Source organism: Chiloscyllium plagiosum, unplaced genomic scaffold (genome assembly GCF_037043375.1).
Source record: "Chiloscyllium plagiosum isolate Xiang-an unplaced genomic scaffold, Cpla_swu_hap1 HiC_scaffold_30, whole genome shotgun sequence".
NCBI lineage: Eukaryota > Metazoa > Chordata > Chondrichthyes > Orectolobiformes > Hemiscylliidae > Chiloscyllium > Chiloscyllium plagiosum.
The window spans coordinates 7,154,767-7,177,788 of record NW_028270168.1 but is presented as its reverse complement, the minus strand read 5'-3'; the positions used below and the strand labels follow the sequence as shown (position 1 = coordinate 7,177,788).

General features: G+C 42.0%; 1 long non-coding RNA gene across 1 annotated transcript in view; it reads left to right on the top strand.

Moving 5' to 3' along the window:
• The window catches only part of LOC148142129 (uncharacterized), a 62,981-nt gene extending 44,189 nt beyond the window's left edge, over positions 1–18,792 (top strand). The window contains exon 2 of the long non-coding RNA XR_015752198.1: positions 18,538–18,792. This is a non-coding gene — a long non-coding RNA (uncharacterized LOC148142129). The remainder of the gene's footprint in view (positions 1–18,537) is intronic.
• The last annotated feature ends 4,230 nt before the right edge of the window (positions 18,793–23,022 follow it).

The window sequence follows — 23,022 nt, the reverse complement described above, 5'->3', positions numbered from 1 at the left end:
TATACAAAGTGCTGGTGGGACCACATCCAGATCACTGTGAGCAGTTTTCATTCCCTTATTTAAGGAAAGATACCATTCCATTGCATGCAGTTCATAGAAGGTTTAGCAGGATGAATCCTCATCTGAAGGGATTGTCTTATGAGCAAAGGCTAATCTTGGGACTCTATTCACTGGAGTTTAGAAGAATGAGAGGTGACATCATTAAAATATACAGGATTCTTAAGGGGCTTGACAGGGTAAATGCTGAGAAGATGTTACTCCTCATGGGAGAGTTTTGGGTTAGAGGGCATAATCTCAGAATAAAAGGGCACCAATTTAAGGAGGAATTTCTTCTCTCAGAGCTGTGAGCCTTTGGAATGCCGTGCTACAAACAGCTAGAGGATCCTTGTGTATCCTCAAGGCTGTGATCAGTAAAGGAATCAAGGGTCGGGAGGAAAACACAGGAAAGTGTTTATGAGGAATGTGGGAACGGCCATGAACCAATTGAATGGCAGTGCAGCTTTGAGGGACCAAATGGCCTGCTCCTGCTCCTATTTCTCATGGTCTTAATGCACCTTTCATACCCAAATAATGATTTGCACCAGATTTTTACCTTATTTATTCGTGGGATATGGCATCACCGGGAAGTCCAATATTTATTGTCGACACCAAATTGTCCATAAAGAGTGACTTGCCAGAACCCTTCCATGAGGCAGTGAGCAATCAACCTAGTTCTGTGTCTGGAATTATATGTCAACCAGACTAGGCAGATTCCTTTTCATTAAGGGCAGTACTGAGCTGGATAGGTTTCCCCAACAAATCAATAGTTACATGGCCACCCTTATTAATATATTCCAGACTCAATTTCTTTTTGTTTGCTTATGGGACATGACCATCTTTGACAGGTCCAGTATTTGTTGCTCATTCTGAATCGCTCCTGAGGTGGTGTCGCTGAGCTGCCTGGTTCTGAACTGTTCATAGCTCCATTATGCAGCGAGTTCCAGAATTGTAATCCAGATGCAATGAAGGAACACCAATAGTCAGGATGGTTTATCATTTGGAGAGGAACTTGCAGTTGTTAGTGGTGCCTGATATATGCTGGACTCCGGAATTCTGAATTGCACTCCAGCAGCTTTCTTGTGGTGGCCCTGTGTATCCCTGCCTGAGGAGGGAAACGTTAATTACTCCTGACCATATGTCTAGTGGCACCTGCAGCAATTAAAGGAGGAATGTAGCAGGCTTGGCTGTAACTCCGCAAAGGTTGAACAGTCTGCCAATATTCACTCAGTAGGACCTCGTCTGTGCTACCAGACGGCAACAGGCTGAGTCATGGCCTTCAAATGAGTGGAGAAGACAAGGAAACAAAAAAATTATAGATGCAAACGGCACATCTAAGCAACTTTGCATCGGCACCAAATTATTGCCTGTCACTCATCACTACCAACTGCTCTTCTGATGATCCTGTTTGTTCTTAATCGGGACACAAGGTGGGACATCTTGTGGTGGCAGAGTGATTTGCCTCATGAGAGGAGGAAAGCACACTGGTTGTCTGCTAATCTTGCTTCAAACATGCTTTCATTCTTTCAGTAAAAGGAAATGGAAACAAAATTGTACAGACAAGTACCTGTTTCAGTCACATGAAACTGCCCAAGTACCCATTTTCAGTGGAACATACACGTTTTGTATTTCGTTTCTCAGTGCCCTTCATTGCATGCTAGATGTGACCGCTCTATCTCTTCAAATCTATTTATAGTTACCAGTTAGTATTCAAATCCACTCGACTGGAATCCAGATTCACAGTCAAGTATTTTATTTTTGCATGTTGTAGTTAAAATTTGTGGCTGGCTTTTGATATGGCTTTGCTTATACATTTAAAGGGAAACATGAAACACACAGAAGAGCAAAGGGGTGAGAGGTCACTCAAATTCTTCAGAAATAGAAGGATCGCTGCTGTTGTGCTTAATCCTCCCTCAGGCAACAGCACACAAAGCGTCTGTCCTCATAAGGTAATCTGAGATCAGAGAGAAACAGAATCTAATTTCATAAAACTTGGAAAACATAAGCTTCAGAATTCTTTCAAGCAACATTTTCAGATAAATGAAATTTCAAAGCTAATATACAAAAGGTGATCAATATGCCATTTGAATATATGGGGGGAGGTGATGCCTCAGTGATATTATTAGGCTATTAATCTAGAGACACTGCTAATGATATTGGGACCTTGGTTGAAATCCTGGCATGGCAGCTTTTGGAATTTAAACTCAAAAATCTGCAATGGAGAATCTAATGATGACAATGAAACTGTTGTTGATTGTTGGTGGGAGGAAGAAACCCCATCTAGTTCACTAAAGTCCTTTATAGAGTGAAATCGCAGTCCTTAATTGGCTGGCTCCAGACCTATAGAAATGTGGTTGGCCCTTAACTGCAGTCTGTGCAATAAATGTTGGCCTCGCTAGTGCCACCCACAATCCTGACAATGAATAAGAATTTTTTCTTTAAATCAGAGATATAAATACAAACTTTTAATTCACTCATTGATGTGCGCGTTGTTGGCTGGCCAGCAATGTTTTATTGCCTGTCCCTAATTACCCCTTGAGAAGATGGGGGTGAGCTGCGTTCTTGAACCAATGCAGTCCATGTGCTGTGGGTTGAACCACAATGCCCTTAGAGAGGGAATTGCAGGATTTTGACTCAGGACACTGAAGGAACTATGTTGTGGAACTATACAGCACTTTTGTCAGTTTTAAGTTACATTGTACATCCATCATTCATCGATGTGGAAACTTGATTATAGCCCACTTTCAGATGCATAACTAACACTGTGTAAAACAGACACTCCTCAACAGCAGCTGGCCAATTAAGAAGGTCCAAATTTACCCAGAATTAGTCCTCATCTTCATAGATCATTGAATCCCTCCAGCATGGAAACAGGCCATTTGGCCCAGCAGTTCCACACTAACCCTCCAAAGAGTAACCCACCCAAACCCATTCTCCTGCCTATTACTCAGCATTTGCCCCTGACTAATGCACCTAACCTACACATCTCTGAACACTATGGGCAATTTTAGCACAGCCAATTCACCCAACCTGTACTTCTTTGGACTGTGGAAAGAAACCAGAGCACCAGAGGAAGCCCACACAGACACAGCGAGAATGTACAAACTCCACACAGACAATCGCCCGAGGCTGGAATCAAACCCAGGTCCCTGGTGCTGTGAGGCAGCAGTGCTAACCACTGTACCACCCAATTCATTTTGATCATTTCAGTGAGGCAGCTGCCAAGACCTGTCATGTCTCCAGCTGCAGTTCAGTCTTTGCCTATTAATTAATTCTGTCCGGGGGATTAGAGTCCCTCAGGTAAGGCATATGTTCAGGGAAGGTTTGTGGGCAGTATGGGGCAGAGAGGATGGGTGGACACATGGCCAATATTGGTGATGGGCTGGTAATGTAGGATGTAGAGGCCTTCAAGGGAGCTATGGGATCCTCCTCTTCCTCCTTCTGATTCGCTGACAAACTTGTAAAAGCAACTTTAGTTTCTCTGATGGTGGTCAAATACCTGAGAGAAATATTGAGCTGGAACTGGCCTGAAAGATAGAAAGGGTCAAACTTATTTTCAGACTGTCAACTCAACAGCTCAAAATAGTTCAAAGCCAATACATTTTAAATTGTCCTCAAGGTCCTGCACCATTGGCTATGTTTGCAACTGTTTTCATTCAAGAAAACTCGGGCAACAAGCATTAATTTCTACATCAGTATTGATTTAATGATTTGAAAAAAGTACACGAAGATGTCTTCATTGTAATTCAGCAAGTGTTTGACATTTAGAAATTTGTGTTAAAGCCAACAAATTAGATAAAGTATGGAGAAATTATTCTCAATGCGGTCATGATAATATATGAAGTCAATGTGTTATTCAGAAAGTGAGCTGTCTAAATTCACAGCCACAGGGGAGTGCAGAAAAAAAGACATTCAAACAAGCACTGAATAAATCAGATTGAGATTAGTAATTTAAACAAAGAACTGTGGATACTGGAGATCTGAAGCAGAAACAAATCACTGGAGAAACTCAAGCTGTCTGGCAGCATCTGGGGGGAGAAAACAGACTCTGTTTCTGCACCAGTGTTCAACTGAAGGGTCACCGGACTCAAAACATTATCTCTGCTTTCTCTCCCCGCAAATACTGCCAGACCTGCTGAGTTTTTCTAGCAGTTTCTGGTTTTGTTTGAGGTAAGTAATTGTCGGGTTTCTTTTTTATTCATGGGGTATGGCTGGATCAAGATCAAGATTTATTGCCCATCCCTGGTTGCCTTGGCGAATGTGGTGGTGAGTTGTCTTCATCCTTCATTGTAGTTCAAGGCTTGTAGATTCACCCATAGCACTGTTAGGGAGAGAGTTTGAAGATTCTAAATAAGCAACAGTGATGGAACGGCGATGTAGTTCCAAGTCAGGATGGTGGGTAGCTTAAGGGGAACCTATTGGTGGTTGTGTTCCTATGTAACTGCTGCTCTTGTACTTCAGATGATAGGGACTGTATAATGTAACGGTTCCGAAAGAGTTAATAATGAGCTGCATGAAGCTCCATCTGTGAGTGGAGAAGAAGCAGTGTAGTACAAGGTCCCAATGGAGACAAATGTGATACTGCTTGCTCCTGACAGTCCAACAGGCCAATACAACTTGTACCTATTGCCATTTTGCAATAAACAACATCTTATTATGAATGAAAAGTCCCTCTTCACGTTAAGGCTCAAGAATCACTTGCCCTCAACTACTGTTAATTCAGTAGGCCCTTAGGCTCAGCATAGAAAGGCTGATTGGAGAGACTCTTGTGGTGTTGTGGTAGCATCCCTACCTCCAAGACAGGGAGGCCTGGGTTCAAGTCTTACTCCAGACGTATGTAATAACATATTTGAACAGGTTGATTAGAAAATATTGCGGAAGTAGGATTGGTGGCAATACAACACCCCAATCACAAGCCACTAGTGGTTGGTATGGCAACATACAATGGTAAACGGCATGGGTATGGAAGGAGATGTTGAAGAAGTTTGGATGTGTTGCTACAATGCATCTAGTGGATGGTACACATTGTATTTGCCTGAGGGTGGTCAAGGCGTACACGTATAATAGAAAGCCAGTCAGTGACGAATACTAATCCAGCTGATCTTTACATTTATTTAGAAAGTAAGCAAGCATACACTTCCCAACTCAACCACACCGCAGGCTCATTAAGTTTCTTCTTTTATATAGTCAGATGAAACCTAAATTAAAACGTGGGATTTAGCTGGATAGCTATTTCACAGCGGGCACAAATATGATGGGCCAAAGGGTCTCCTTTGATAATGTAAACAGTTTTTATCTTCCTGAGATGTCAAAAAGTGAGGACATATTTTCCAAATACTTCAGCAAATTATTCACCAACAAAATTAAATTGGAACTTCCAACATCATTTTTCTAATTAAGGTGAATATTCTTGATCCCAAAAGAGAAAATGCTGGAAAATCTCAGAAAGTCTGGCAGCATCTGTAAGGAGAGAAAAGAGCTGACGTTTCGAGTCTAACTGACCCTTTGTCAAAGCTTCTTGAATATTCTTGATAGCAGCTAACCAAACACAAAATCCTTTTGCAGTAAACACAGAGAGTGCTGGAGAAACTCAGCAGCTCTGGCAGCATCTGTGGAAAGAGAGAGAGTTAATGTTTTGAGTCTAGTATGACTCTTCTTGAGAAACCTTTCTGTTGCCACAAGTAAATCTCATCGAGATTTGCTCCGATCATTATAATTTGGAAACGTCGTTCTGTCTTTTTCTAGAAATATTTCAGGATATAAGGTCCATGGTACAAAGACAATCAACACTGAACTCATCCTTGATGCCAACATAATGTTCAGGCTGCCGATACCGTTCACTGGTTTTGGACATAGAACTGTTCAGAAAGAGATGAAGAAATAAATGTTATGACACAACCATTGCATGGTTCAGTGCTTTTGGAATTTGCCTTCAGAGAATTTTAATCCTGCAAGATAATTCTGCACGATAAATAATCCAATTCCTTCAAAATGTTGAACGAACTGAATTTCTTTCTTCACTAATTAGTTTTCACATCCAATTAACTGAAATGTAGTGGTTTCTTTGAGACCTTACTTACCAGATGGGACTGAGGAAAATAAGTATACTTGTTGATTCAAGGGGGAGGATGAAAAGAAGATATAACCTCATGAGAATCCTCCACTGAATGACAATATTAAAGCCATCAGAATTCACAGAGTGTTACTGACCTGCTGCTTTTTTGTCCTTGTCCACTGCACTCTGGTAATATCCAGTCAGCTTTCTACAAATCAGACATGAATTGCGTGACTCACTACCATATGCAGTGGTGGAGGTGAATAGTATTGCAACATTTAAGAGGAATCTTGGTAAATACGTAAGACAGAACAGAACTGAAGGTGATATTGATACAGTCAGATGAAGTAGGCTGAGAGGAAGCTGTTGTGGAGAAGAATCTCCAGCACGGACCAGTTGGTTGGAATGAAAAGCTTTTTACTGAGTTGCATATAATTTTATAATAAACACAAGAGCGCTATCCTTTCATTGGTAAAGGGGATATCATGTGATTGAAGGCTGCCCAGAAAAGAGTTTGGGGAGGTGGGGGGTCAGTGGTGTATGGGTAAATTTTTTTATTCATTTGTGGATGTCACAATCATTTATTGCCCATCCCTAGTTGCCCTTGGTGGTGAGCTGCCTTCTTGAACCGCTGCAGCCCACAATTCCATTAGGAAGGGAATTCCAGGATTTTGACCCAGCGAAGGTGAAGGAACGGTGATGTATTTCCAAGTCAGGATGGCGAGTGACTTGTTGGGAACTTGCACGTGATGGTGTTGCCATGCATCTGTTGCCCTTGTCCTTCTAGATGGAAGTGTTTGTACATCTGGAAGGTGATGACTGAGGATCTTTGATGAATTTCTGCAATGCATCATGTAGATGGTACACACTGCAGCTACGGAATGCCGGTGATGGAAGGAGCAGATGCTTGTGGATCTGCTTTGACCTGGATATGTCAAGCTACTTGAGTGTTGTTGGAGCTGCACCAAGCCAGGCAAATGGGAACTATTCCATCATTGTGCCTTGTATCCATCATGTTGATGATGGACAGACTTTCAGGAGTCAGGAGATGAGTTACTCAGTGCAGTATTCCCAGCTCTAACCTGCTTGTGTAGACACTGTGTTTATGTGGTAAGTCCAGCTGAGTTTCTGCTCAGTGGTGACCTCAAGGATATTAATAGTGGAGTCTCAGTGATGGTGGCACCATTGAATGTCAAGGGATTTTGGTTAGATTCTCTCTTATTGGTGATGCTCAATGCCTAGCATTTGTCTGATACAAATGCTACTTGCCATTTTTCAGCTCAAGCCTGGATATTGTGCAGATCTTGTTGCATTTGAACATTGGCTATGTCAGTATCTGAGGAGTTGTGAATGGCATTGAAAATTGTGGAATCGTTGGCGAACATGCCTATTTCTGGTTTATGATGGAGGGAAAGTCATTAATGAAGCAGCTGAAGATGGTCAGGCATAGGACACTACTCTAAGGAACTCCTGCAGAGATGTCCTGGAGCGAAGATGAGTGACCTCCAACAACCATGACAATCTTCCTATATGTCAGATTTGGCTCCAATCAGCAGAGTGATTGTCCACTAATACCCATTGACTTCAGTTTTGCCCAGACTCCTTGATGCCACAGTTGGTCTAATGCAACCTTGATGTCAAGGGCTATCACTCTCCCCTCCCCTCTGGAATTCAGCTCTTTTGTCCATGCTTGAACCAAGGCTGTAATGAGGTCAGGAGCTGAGTGGCCCTGGTGGAACCCAAACTGGGCATCACTGAACAGGTTATTGCTGAGCAGGTACTGCTTGATAGCACTGTTGATGACACCTTTTATGTACAGGACATAAAAAGCAGGACAATTTTCCATATTGTCCGGTAGATGTCAGTATTGTAACTCTACTGGAACAGCTTGGCTAGGGGAGCCGCAAATTCTGGAGCACAAGTCTTCAGTTTTATTGCTAGCATGGTGTCAAGGCCCCTTAGCCTTTAGAGTATCCAGTGTCCCCAACCATTTCTTGATATCATATGGAGTGAATCAAATTAGCTGAAGACTGATATTGTAATGCTGGGGACCACTGGAGGAGGTCGGAGTGGATCATCCACTTGGCACTTCTAGCTAAAGATTGCTATGAAATCTTCAGCCTTATCTTTTGCACTGATGTGCTGGGCTCTTACATCATTTGTGGATCCTCCTCCTCCAGTTATTTATTGTCCGCCAACATTCACGACTGGATGTGGCAGGACTGCAGATCTGAGATCTGATCCATTGGTTTGAGGATCACTTAGCTCTGTCTATAATTTGCTGCTGTTTGGCATGCAAGTAGTCCTGTTTGGTGGCTTTACCAGGTTCATCCCTCATTTTCAGGTATGTCTGGTGCTGCTCCTGGCACGCCCTTCTGCACTCTCCATTGAACCAGGGTTGATCCCCTGGCTTGATGGGAATGATTGAATGGGGGATATTCCGGGACATGAGGTTACAGATTATGCTGCAGTACAATTCTGCTGCTGTTGATGGCCCATTGTGCCTCATGGATGCCCAGTCTTGAGTTGCTAGATCTGTTCAAAGTCTGTCCCATTTAGCAGGGTGATAGTGCCACACAATACGATGGAGGTTTGTCTCAATGTGAAGGTGGGACTTTATCTACACAAGGACTGTGTAGTGTAAATTCTTACCGATGCAGTAATGGACAGATACATCTGCAGCCGACAGACTGGTAAGAATGAGGTCAAGTGTGTTTTTTCCCTCTTGTTGGTTCCCTCACCACCTGCTACTGACCCAGTCTGGCAGCCCACATATTGCTGGGCTAGTAGTACAGAGGCTCAGACAAATGCTCTTTGGACATGGGTTCAACTCTCACCATGATTGCTGGTGAAATTTCAATTGAATTGATAAATTTGACTGAAGTCAGTCTCAGTGAAGGTGACCATTGTAATTATAATCGATTGTGAAAGTCGACTCTGAAGAAGGGTTTGAAACGTTAACTCTGATTTCAGTCCACTGATGCTGCCAGACGTGTTGAGGTTCTCCAACACTTCCTGCTTTTGTTTCAGATTTTCAGCATCTACAGTGTTTTTGTTTTATTACATTGATTTTAAAAATCCAATTGGTTTCCTTCATATCCATTAGGAAAAGAAATATGCCAACTCACCTCGTCGGGCCTAATTTGACTGTAGACCCCCAGTAACATGGGTGGACTCAGAAATGGCCGAGCAAGTCATTCAGTTCATGGGCAATTAGGGATGGTCAAAGGGTTTGGAGGGATATGGGCCGGGTGCTGGCAGGTGGGACTAGATTGTGTTGGAATATCTGGTCGGCATGGACGGGTTGGACTGAAGGGTCTGTTTCCGTACCGTACATCTCTATGATGCTATGACTCTATAAATAGCCTTGCCAGTGATACTGACACCCAATGTAAAGAAAATCTGTAAAACCAGGATTCCTGATGAAGAGCTTATGCCCAAAACATCGATTCTCCTGCTCCTCGGTTGCTGCCTGACCAGCTGTGCTTTTCCAGCACCACTCTATCCCCAGCATCTGCAGTCCTCACTCTCTCCTAAAACCAGGAGCTGCTTGTTGGAGTCTAAAGGATGGTACCACTAAGGCCTCTTCAGCCGGGAAAAACTTCTTTTCAAACAGGGTATATGAATAGGAAGGGTTTGGAGGGACATGGGCCAGGTGCTGAAGGTAGGACTAGATTGCGTTGGGATATCTGGTTGGCATGGACGGGTTGGACCGAAGGGTCTGTTTCCATGCTGTACATTTCTATGACTCTATGACTCGAAGTACAAAAGCAGGAGTGTATATGTGTAGTACTCCTATTTGACAGCACTAGTTTTGCAATGAAGATCAATCAAAATCTAGTTTGAAAATAAGCTGCAGTGATCTCCAGCAGTTAAAGGACTATAGAGATAAAATGCAAATTAAACAATTACTGAAATTTAGACAGAAATTAATGCAGACTTAAGAGAGTGACCAATGTCACCCCAGAATTCTTTAACAGTTCCAAATATCTACACAATCCATTTTCAAATAATTTCTTTGTCTATTTCAGATCAGTTTCACAAATTCAAAACTTGATTAAATTGCACACAAGAGGGGAAGAGAAGGATCGAGGTGAACTTCAAATAAAATTCAAATGGGATATTCAGGTCAAATCTGGAATAGTTAATAATAAATCACTTTTACAGACAGTGCTAAGTGTCATTTCTTTTTTGATCACTTCACTTGCCTGAAATGGAAGATGTTACTGGCTGGATAATGATCTAAAATGGACAAATTAGAAAAATAACATCCTAATTAGTTGCAGTTGGATTGACTGGGTTTTGGAAATAGCTTTGCAGCTGGTCCCAGGGGATAAACTCTGGCCTAGATTCTTTCTTATTAAACAGGATCCTAGTTGCATTTCTGCTTTTTGTCCAATCTCCCTCTTGGCCCATGGGTTGGAATCTCCATTTGGCCCATTTCTTCGGGTGCTGAAGTGGATGCTACACCTCAAACTAAGTTTGGCCCAAGAATTGGATCTTTGGTCTATTAGCACACGCAACCTGCTAATTTAAAAAAAGTTGAATTTTATATCACTCAGTATTTGAGGAAGTGGTTGTGTAGTGGTAATGTTACTGCTTTGGTAACACAGAATCCCACGCCAATGTTCTGGGCTTGTGAACTTGTAATCCCATCATGGCTGATGTGGAAATTTGAATTCAATAAAATCTGGAGTGAAGAGCTATCCTAATGAGAACCACACAACTAGTGATTTGATTTGCTTTATGATTGTCATGTGTACTGAGAAACAGTGAAAGGTGTTGTTTAGCATGTTAGCTAGACAAATCATACCTTACATAAATACATTCATGTTGATTGCCCTTAAAAGGAAAATCATCTGGTTTCTAATGTCCTTTTGGGAAGGAAATCTCCTGTCTTTACCTGCTCTGGCTTACACATGACTCCAGATCAACAGCAATGTGGGTGACTCTTAAATACTGCTGCCTCACAGCGCCAGAGACCCAGGTTCAATTCCCGCCTCAGGTGACTGACTGTGTGAAGTTTGTACATTCTCCCCGTGTCTGCGTGGGTTTCCTCCGGGTGCTCCGGTTTCCTCCCACAGCCCAAAAACATGCAGGTTAGGTGAATTGGTCATGCTAAATTGCCCGTAGTGTTAGGTGAAGGGGTAACTGTAGGGGAATGGGTCTGGGTGTGTTGCGCTTCGGCGGGTCGGTGTGGACTGTTTCCACACTGTAAGTAATGTAATCTAATCTAAATACTTTTATTGGCAATTAGGGATGGGCAGTAAATTCTGACCCAGCCAACGATACCCACATCCTGTGAACAAATAAAGCATGTAAGTCCCTGATGAGACGTGAGACCAGCTGCAGAGTTGAGAATGAAGCTGGTGGGGGAAGTTGGGAGCTGTTGTGCTCTTCCTAGATCTGCAGGAATGTGTTTTTAAACATTAAACGTTTGGTTCCAGGCAGCGACATTCCCTCTAATTTTCAAGATCCAAATGTCAATGCTGCAACCAATGCATTCAATTCTAGTCTCCCTGTTTTGGAGAAATGTTGTTAAAACTGAAAGAGTTCAGATAAAATTTACAAGGATGTTGCCAGTGTTGGAGGCTTGAGCTATAGGGAGAGGCTATTTTCCCTGGAACGTTGGAGACTGAGAGGTGACATTATGGAAATTTATAACATCATGAGGGGCATGGATAGGGTGAATAGTCAAGGTCTTTTCCCTGAGGTGGTCCAGTCTAAAACTAGAGGGCTTAGGTTTAAGGTGAGAGGGTAATGATTTAGAAGGCACCTAAGGGATGTTTTCACACAAAGGGTGATGTGTGTATGGAATGAGCTGCCAGAGGAAGTGATGGTGGCTGGTACAATTATAACATTTAAAAAAGCATCTGCATGAATATATGAATAAGAAGGGTTTAGAGGGGCATGGGCCAAATGCTGGCAAATGGATTAATTTAGGATATCTGATTGGGAAGGATGAGTTGGCCCTAAGGGTCTGTACATCTCCATGGTTACAGATAGCAGCATTCCCTCTCATTTTCTTTCTGGCTGCAACCAGATCAGGAAGTCAATGCAAAAACCAACATGCTGACTCCAATTACTGTGCACAGAATCTTAGAGCAACTACATGTTTGGGAGGAACATTACCGCACAGTAGTCCAGAGACAGGGATGGACACAGAATCCCTAGTGGAACAGGCCCCATGCTAAGGATTTATTTGGTTGAGGTGACCTAAAACAGGTACCAGCTCTGACGTTTACCTATTTAAGGGACCTAATGTCTAATATACTATGTCACTGGAAAGCAATTCCTTGAATTTTAGGGGAACGTGGGAGGCAAATGAGGGCTAATTTGATAATTTTTAAGGATATGACATCCCCCCCCCCCCTTGTGTTTGAGTATATGCAATATCTCAAAGGGTCTGTGTGTAGCCTGTAGGAGAAAATTTCGTCCTGTAGCCTAGAGGGAACATTCCTTCCCAAGAATGCCTCAGAAACAAGAAGAACATGAGGACTGCAGATGCTGGAGATCAGGGTCAAAAAGTGTGGGGTTGGAAAAGCACAGCGGGTCAGGCAGCATCCAAGGAGCAAAAGGACATTTTGAGCATAAGCCCTTCATCAGATATGTGAGCCCCACATCCCTGATAAAGGTCTTATGCTCGAAACATCGACCCTCCTGTTCCTCGGATGCTGCCTGACCTGCTGTGCTTTCCCAGCGCCACACTTTTTGACTCTGCCTCAAAAACAACCCAATCCAATATGGTATTGGACATCTTTCAGGTGTCTTTAGAGTATGGTCATTAACCTCCAAACATGATTCTCCCAGCACCTATTTCACATCCACAATGCATTTACAATGTGTTCCGATTTCTGTGGAAGGATTATGAGGGTCTGCAGAGTCTTTCCAGTGGGTCTGTGAAAAATGATGAAAAAGGGATAATATTATGACAATGTTGTCAGTTAAGTATGCAGTGTTGGTCATTATTTGGATGTTCCTGGTCTGGTCAAGCAGTGTAGCCAAGATGTCAAGAACCATTGGGTGGAATTCTCCCCTGCCTGGTGGGAGATAAGCAATAGTGACAAAAGATAGGAATATTTGGAGAGAACGAAAACATCAGCGATGGGAAGCAATTCTAAGCCGAAGGGATAACAGGGGGAGACTTGTATCTCAGTAGAGGGTGGCTCATGTCCCAGAGATTTTGAACTGTGCATAGGGAAGAGCCACCAAAGGCATGGGATTTCTCAAAACCGTGGTTCTGGGGGCTAAATGGGCTCATTATTTGGAAAACAAAGGGGCTAAATTGAAATGGGGGTAGGGCAGAAGACTGAAATATCATAGGGCCACGTTTAGAGAACCAATGCGGACACAGTGGGCCCAATGACCTCCTCTGCACTGTAATAGTTCTGTGATTCTATGAACAGCATGGGTTGTGTCACTGTAATTGCTGTGACTGTTCAGGAGGACCCTGTTTCCTCTTCACCTTCCTTGCCCTTACCCTCAAGCTATACATTACCAATTATCCCTCTATAATAGACAGGGGTGTCATAGAAACTGAGAAACGTAGAAGATAGGAGCAGGAGTAGGCCATTCAACCCATCGAGCCTTCTCCACCATTTAGAGTTATTGAGCTGTACAGCACAGAAACAGACCCTTCAGTCCAACCCATCCATGCTGACCCAGTATCCATTTGCCAGCACTTGGCCCATATCCCTCTAAACTCTTCCTATTCATGTACCCAAAGATGTCTTTTAAATGTAGCAATTGTACCAGCCTCCACCATTTCCTCTGACAGTTCATTCCATACACGCACCACCCGCTGTGTGAAAAGGTTGCCCCTTAGGTCCCTTTTCAATTTTTCCCCTCTTACCTTAAACCTATGTCCTCTAGTTCTGGACTCCCCAACCTGGGGTAAAGACATGCCCCTCATGATTTTATACACCTCTATAAGATAACCCCTCATACTCCAATGCTCCAGGGAAATCAGCCCCAGCTTATTCAGCCTCTCCCTATAGCTCAAACCCTCCAATCTTGGCAACATCCTTGTAAATCTTTTCGGAACCCTTTCAAGTTTCACAATATTTTTCCAATAGAGACCAGAATTGTACGCAATGTTCCAAATGTGGCCTAATCAATGTCCTGCACAGCCGTAACATGACCTCCCAACTTCTGTACTCAATGCTCTGACCAATAAAGGAAAGTATACCAAATGCCTTCTTCACTATCCTATCTACCTGCGAGTCCACTTTCAAGAAATTATGAACCTGCAATCCGAGGTCTCTTTGTTCAGCAACATTCCCAGGATCTTACCATTAAGCATATAAATTTGACCTGATTTGACTTTCCAAACTGCAGCACCTCACATTTATCTGAATTAAATCCATCTGTCACTCCTTGGCCCATGTTAATATGATCATAGCTGATCATTGAGCTCAAAACCCTAATCCCACCACACCTCCACCCTCCCCAATATCTTTTGATCCTTGAGCCACAAGAGCTATATCAAAATCCTTCTTTGAAAATAGTCCTTTGTGGGATGTTGCCGTATTCCATCATTCAAAGAAAAGGTTTGAGATCCATCCCTGAAACATTGATGCTGCACCACACGGTGTGATCTACTGATAATTGTTGTGTTGGGTCGTAATTGTTAAGCTGGGATTTTTTTGTTATAGACATGGATGGAAAGCAAATTTCCTTGACCTACACAAGCCAATTAATGACCAGTTCATTGCTTCCTCCATGTATGAGACAGAGAAACCAAATAGTGACAAGAAAATGAGGGAAATTAGTGGGATTCTTGAACATTTGGGCGAAGTGGGTAAAGTTATCAACAGCAGAGCATGAGCAGAAACTCAACAGTAAACTCAAATTGAATTGTTTATTTTTGCTTTTAAGTAATCTTACCTGAGCAGTGGGACTTAAAATTGTGCTCTGTGTTTCCAAAGGGAGAGTGAAAACATTAGTCAAGATTCCCACTTCTAATTATTCTGTCACCTCTGCTGGAAAATATGCAGCTTGGACAGTCGCCAAGACAGGATTCGTGCTTGTGTGGCAGTGTAACCAACAAGAAAATATCATCATCACTGCTAATGCCACTCAATAGTCTTCATCCATCTCATGTACAATGAGCAGCTGCAGCTCAGTGGGCCCTACTCTCTGCTCTGAGTCAGAATGTTGTGAATCTGTGACCTGTTCTGAGATTTGAACAGATTGACACATGGATGCAGTATTGAGAGAAAGCTGCATTGTCAGTCAGATTAATTAGGAAAACTTCTAATTGTAAAATGATATCATTTATTGTGAGAGAAATTGAATACAAGTGTAAGAAATTTACGCTTTAGTTATACAGGGCACTGGTGAGACTGCATTGGAGTCAAAAAAAGAGTAAAGTTGCCACATTCCCAGGGGACCATAGGGCTGCTCTATCATCAGAAAGAAAAAAACTGGTGGTGGTTTAACATGAGGATCACCACACCTCAGGCAAGGGGGAGGTTGAGAAGGAGAGTCTTTCATGATAACCTCAGCCAGTTTGGGAACTGAACCCACATTGTTGGTATCACTGTGCATTGGAAACCAGCCATCCAACCACACTGAGTACTGCATACTGTATTGGTCGCCATCTTAATTGTTTAATACGTTAGATGCAACTCAGAAAAGGATTGTGAAACTAATACCTCGAATGGGCATCCGTCTTATGAGGAAAGGTCAAAGAGGCCAGGCATGCATTCTCTAGGGTTTAGGAGAGTAAGAGGCAACTTGATTGAAACAGGTACAGTCTGATTGCTCTTGTCAGGGTGAATGTGGAAAGAATGTCTCCTCTTGTGTGAGACTTCAGAACAAAAGAGACTGTTTAAAACTAAGGGATTGCCGATTTAAGAAGGAGATGAGGAGTTATATTGTGTTTCAGAGCATTGAATCTTTGGAAATCTCTTCCTGACCTTGAATATGTTGCATGCAGAGGGAGATATATTGTTGATGAGCAGGGGGTTGGAAGGTTGTCAGAGGTTGGGAATGTGGAGCTAAGGTTACAATGACATCAGCCATGACCTCATTAAATACAGTGTACAGAACAACCTCGGTTATCTGAACATCAATTTTCTGAATTTTGGATTATCCGAACAAGATCGCAAGGTCCGTAAAAACGTTATCTGTTATCCAAACAATCAGTTATCTGAACAAAATACTCCCCACCCATCTCGTTCGGATAATCAAGGTTGTTATGTACATAGTCAGTTCTTTATAAAGTGATAGTTGTGTTCTTGTGCAACCCTATGTTATTAAAAAATTGTGCTTTTGAAATAGCGTTTAAAGTGTTGCCGATATAATGACATTACAGCCACATACGTTTTAAAAGTTTGCACTTTCGAAACAGCATCCCCAATTTGTTAATCACTTGACAGCAAATTCACGTTGACAAAACGTGGTTTATAACAGAGCGACCTGTTATAAACATAGTGAAGAATAAGATGGTCACCTGATGCCAATGATGTCTCATCAAACGTTTCACCGTCTGCAGACACGGATTACCAATTGTTCACAATGCCAGAGAACCATGCTCAGAGTGTGAGCAAAGTAATTGCTGGTTACTTGTTTGTCAATCCACAGTCATTGAGTTTTTGGTCTACTGGAGGGAGTGGCTAGACACAGCATCCCCAGAAACATCTTGTCGACTGGACTGAATGGCAAAGTGGAGATAAACCACAAGAAAAGATCTCAGCCCCAGCCTCCCCCCTCCCCTCACAGCTTGTTCAGAAAAGTTTGCAAAAATTGGAAAGTGATGTTGCCTAGGGAACAATGCTGGAACCACTTTACACCCAAGTTTGTTCCTGGCAGCTACCATTCAGTTACATGCCTGTGTTTCTGCACATGTGGTGCCATTGCACCACCTAGCTGTGACATTGACAATAAATACAGCCCTTATTGAATAGCACAGTAGACTTATGGGGCCAAATAGCCTCACGCATATTTTTATATTGTAGTGATTGGAATGCATTCAGCCAGGTGGACCTCATAGAATGTGACATCTTTTGGATGAGATACCAAACATAGGCTCTGAATGCCTTCTCAGGGAGAAATAAAAGATCTCCTGGCATTGAGCAGGGAGCTCCCTCTGGTGTCCTGATCAATATTTATCCTTCAATCAACTTCACAAAAACAGATTCTCTGATCATTGTCATATTGCTGTTCTGGCAGCTTTTCTGTGCACAAACTGACAGCTGTTTCCTGCATTAATTGAAAGAATTGCTGTGCTGAAAAGTACTCCTTTGCCTCTGAAGCAGTTTGTAACTTTCACGTTTGTGAAACGCTCAATATAAATCCAAGGAGGGTAATGGAATGTTTGCCCTTATTTCAAGTGATGTGGAGTATAAGAGGAGGGAAGTCTTACTACAACATTACAAGGTGCTGGGGAGACCACATCTGGGGCACTGTGAGCAGTTTTGATCCACTTATATAAGGAAAGATATCATTTCATTGCAGACAGTTCAGTAGGATGACCTTGGTGTGGAGAGATTGTCTTATGAGCAAAGGCTAAGTAGGTTGGGAGTAAGTCATTGGAGCTTAGAAGAATGAGAGGTGACCTCATTGAAGCATACAGGGTTGGTAAGGGGCTTGACAGGGTCAATGCTGAGAGGATGTTTGTCCTCATGGGAGAGTCTAGGACCAGAGGGTATAGTCTCAGGATAAAGGGACACCAATTTAAGACTAAGATGAGGAGGAATTTCCTCTCCGAGGGTGAGGGTCTTGCAACTCCTTGCCACAGAGAGCTGTGAGGGCAGAGTCCTTGTGTATATTTATGGCTAAAATAGATTCTTGATTCATAAGAAATCAAAAGTCACAAAGAAATGCATTAAAGTGGTCATGAATAATGTCAGAGCAGCAGTGACCCTACTAACTGGCAGAGCAGGGTGGAGGGGTCGAATGGCTTACTTCTGCTCCTATTTCTTATGGCCTTATGGTGTTATGAAAATGAAAAAGAAATACTAATTATAAATCTGTGAGGAACTGATGGAAACTGAAGCAAGGAATAAATTATTCAGTCAAACCACAGTTTCCGTTTTGAAGATAAGTGCATATTCGACAGTCAGTGACTTTTCATTGAAATCCCTGTGAACCAACCAGATGCATAGTCACTCAGCAGCATTCATTACATTGAGCTTTCTTGCATTGACAGACTAGCATGCTAAAATCCCCAAGTAAACAGACAAATTTCTGAGAAACCCCTACAGTTAAAACAAACAAAAATAAATGAACTGCGGTAACGAAAGTAGTATGATTATTGTCCAGCTGACTCATTTCAATGTACTGAGCTGGATTTCCTAAAAAAGTAATTTGTATTTTTTGTAAAATAACAACCAAGATTTGGTGTCATATCCTTTACGTTTATTGGTATCACTCTGTATATTGCTTCACTTCTCAGCCCAGTCAACAGATGGATGATGGGGAACTTTTTCATTCATTCTTAGATGGAATGACCAAGACTTTTGCTGGAAAGACCAAGATTTATTGCCAATCCCTTGTTGCCCTCGAGAAGATGGTGGAGAACACAGTGTCATCAGGAAGGGAGTCCCAAAATTCTGATACAGTAACTGAAGAAATCATCAACAGAGTTTCAATCCATAATGGTGTCTGTATGCTTCTTGGCTTCGGTTCCCCTTGCTTTTGTAGATGATGGATGTCGCAAGTATGGAAGATACTGTCAATGAAATCTTAGTAATGTGTACCTTGTACAGAGAGCTTACTCTAACCAGTGGACACCCAGTGGCACTGAGAGTACATTTTTCAGGAGCTGGATGGGGTTCCCAACCTTATGGTAACGTGGGTGGCAGGAGCTTTTTAAGAGTTGTTGGCGCTGTACTCACCCAGACAAATGGAGAACACTTGGACCTTGTTGAAAGACTTTAGAGAGTGAGAATATGAGCCAGCCACTGCAGGATTTCCACATTTAACACCTTCCTTGGAGCCATAGTACCCATGGATTGCTCCAGCTTTGTTTCTGGTCAGTAGGAATCTCCACTGGTTAGAAATGTGGTGGGGGCAGGTTCAGTTGAGGCATTCAAGAGGAACATTGAATGGACATTTGGAATGTAACTCTATGCAGAGATATGGAAAAAAGGCAGGAAACTGGCACGAGGTGGTACAGCCAGAGTAGATAATCGAGCAGGTACAGACACAATGGATCGAATGGCCTCTTTCTGCACCATAATAATTCTGTTATTCTGCTAAAAGGTATCTACTTTGTGTAGCGCATAGCAGAGTGAATGGGTACAATTTCCTTTTCCATCCAGTAGCAAAATCTATCCAACACAATCGCATACCATTCATAAAACCTCTGTTAAAGTGAATTTCTGATCTGAATGTAACTAACCAAGGCCTGGGACTCGGTAGGTCATGGGTGATAATTCATACTTACTGACCATTGTTGTTCCATGTTATTGTTTGCTGTCTTGGATAAAAAGAAGTTAAAGTATTTTATTTTAAAAATGTTTTCGGTACTTACAGCCTAACTGGATGATAATTATTAAGTACTGCAGTGAGAATAAGTGAGAACCATTTATTGACATGATTTTATGTTGAAGTAACTGGTAATGGAAAACAGTTTGTGTGGTATTCTGATGGACAGGAAGGAACTCCTCAACATAATCATCTTACATGACAAAAGAGAATTGGAGAGAAAGCAAATCTATTAGCAAAGCTGGAACTTTCACAATCTTTTCAAAGAGTGATTTTTGACATGGGGACAAATGGATGCTTTAAACTTTCATCAAAGAAAATTCTATTAAATGTGCATTACACGCACTGAGACACTCCAATTAATTTTGTTTGTACAAAGAGAAAATAAACCGTCTTTCTCATTATCATGAAAGAATGCATAAATCAACAGACTACATTCATGCATTTGGGCCACCTTATGATTTAAGGAGGAAGTAATTTTATTAATGCACATTATGGTTAAACAGGTTGCATTTTTACATACTAATATGGTCATCTTTATGTAGAGTATAACAGACTAGTATGAGCCAATTTGAATACAACTTTATTTGTTCTAGTGATGATTATTTCACAATGATTCCTGCAGAAAAGGGCTGTCACTTTGAAGTCTCAGGTTCATGATTCAAAGCAATTCTCAATACCGCAGTGAAAGCTGAATAATCATTTAGAATGATACAAGATACGAGAGTAGCAAGTCGCCAAAAACGTTAGCTTTTAAGTTTTGCCCAAATCTAATCAGTCATTGTAATGCAGATATGCTCAGTTAAGCAGCAATGGCACCAACTGTTATCAGACTTTTCAGGAGAATCAAATGCCCAGATTACGTCACTTGCAAGAACATGTACATATCTCCTGTCTGAAAATATTTATCAGAGCCAGCTCTGCTGATTAATGAATGTTCTCATGAGGGGTGAGGTGATTGAACAAGTCTGTTCATTATTGGTTTATTAAACAATTTTCAAGAAGCAACTAAAGGAGGGTAGAGGAAGGTCTATCATTCCTGATTTGGCGGCAGCATTTTATGACTCCAGGGCGGAATATAGTGGTTAAGATGATGGAATAGTTAGCCTAGATTAATGACCCAGTGACATAAGCTAAAATCCCACTGTGGCAGCTCAAAATTTAAATTAAATAAATCTGGAATAAAAAGTTAATGTCAGTAATCATGTCTATGAACCTATCAGATTGTCATTAAAAACCAATCCAGTTCACTAAAGTCCTTTGGGGAAAGAAATCTGTTGTCATTATCTGCATTGGCTTAGTGTGACTTCAAAACCACTGCGATGTGGTTGACTCTTAACTACCCTCTGAAATATTTTCAGTTTATTCAAGAGAGCAATTCACTGCCAACCTTCTCAAGGGCACTTAGGAAGGGCCAATAAAAACTCTTCCTGTCAGCAACTTTCACATTCCGCAAGTCAGTTAGAATCACAGAGTCATCGAGATGCACAGCACAGAAACAGACCCTTCGGTCCAACTCGTCCATGCTGCCCAGATATCCTAACCTAATCTAGTCCCATTTCACCCATATTCCTTTAAACCTTTCCTATTCATCGAGTTGCTTTTTAAATGTTGTAATTGTATCAGCCTCCACCACTTCCTCTGGGAGTTCATTCCATACACGCACCACCCTCTGCGTGAAAACGTTGCCCCTCAGGTCCGTTTTATATCTTTCCCCTCTCACCTTAAACCTATGCCCTCTAGTTCTGGACTCCTCACCCCAGGGAAAAAAGCTTGTCTATTTATCCTATCCATGACCCTCATGATTTTATAAACCTCTGTAAGGTCACCCCTCAGCCTCCGACACTCCAGGGAAAACAGCTCCAGCCTATCCCCATAGCTCAAACTCTCCAACCCTGGCAACATCCTTGCAAATCTTTTCTGAACTCTTTCAAGTTTCATAACATCCTTCCAACAGAAAGTCGACCAGAATTGCATGCAATATTTCAAAAGTAGCTTAACCAATGTTCTATACAGCTTGCAATTCCTGTACTCAATGCTCTGACCAATTGAAAAAGGAAAATATTAACTTCACAGAAGTATAACATAGTAGCATTAATTAGAGGAAATCTTAGCACTGTATTGAGTTGAGAATACAAATGTTCAAATCAACAATTAAAAATCTGCCATCTGTTGCATGATAAGCATTCATTCCTCTTTAGTCCCTAAACCTCTCAGTACTGCAATGAGATTTTTCTAGCTCATTACAAATATGACTTAGTTAGTGTCAAATTTTTTTTGTTAAGTTGGGTGACATTTGAGTTGCCCGCAGCTATGATTTTGTGGTATTTATGTGCCTTTGTGGCAGAAGTCAAACATTAGTCGTTGGCGTAGTAGGTACAGTACTCATTCAGTCACCACAGGAAGAAACTGCTGAAGATCAGGTACTGGACCACCTTCTTTTTGGCTGTGTGTGCTCCCAAGTGATTTTGGATTTCATCACCACGCTCCTCCAGGCCCCACAATACTGCTGGCATCCACAGAGTGAAACTTGATTACTAATTAGAAAAAATCAGTAATTGCAGTGAAATTACATTCAAATTTCCATCAATAAGTCCTTCAAAGATAATTGCACGTGACACCCAAAATGTTGCTCTGCCAGCTGAAAGCGTTTCGCTCTCAGACTGAAGAATTTGTGGGACTTTGTTATCTAGTACAACCAGAGAAACAATTTATATATTTGGCCAAGTTTAAAGTCAAACCTTGAATTTAGCCTCAAAACTCACATTCAACCTATTTTTATAACCAACCTGTTCAGATATCATTTCACACCTCTGGAACAGGTGGGACTTGAACCCAGGCCTTCCAGTCCAGAGGTGGGGGCTCTCCCACTGTGTCAGAGAGTGTCCCAAAGCCAACACTCAATAGCCTAATTATTTAACCGTTGGGTGTAAAAGCTAATTGAAAGCCTATAAAAATATTAATTATAAAACGGCTACTTGATGACCTTATAACATACACCACTCTGACGTCTGAATGGAGCTGTGAAGAGGTCAGTGTATGTTAATCAATACCTATCAGACTACATGTGAAACATTTGGTAATAATGCCCCATTTCACAAAGAAAGTGAAGAAAAGCATTTTACCTTTTTTGTTAACAAAGGCCTTTCTTTGTTGCTGGCTTTTGAGACGGCGTTGGGACGAGTTATGTAAAACCATGTGTTGAATCAGTTAGTGAGTCATGTAAGAGTGGGCGGCACAGTGGTTAGCACTGCTGCCTCACAGCGCCAGAGACCTGCATTCAATTCCCGCCTCAGGCAACTGTCTGTGTGGCGTTTACACATTCTCCCCGTGTCTGCTTGGGTTTCCTTTGGGTGCTCCTGTTTCCTCCCACAGTCCAAAGGTGTGCAGGTTAGGTGAATTGGCCATGCTAAATTGACCGTAGTGTTAGGCAATTGTAGGAGAACGAGTCTGGGTGGGTTGCTCTTCAGAGGGTCAGTGTGGACTTGTTGGGCCGG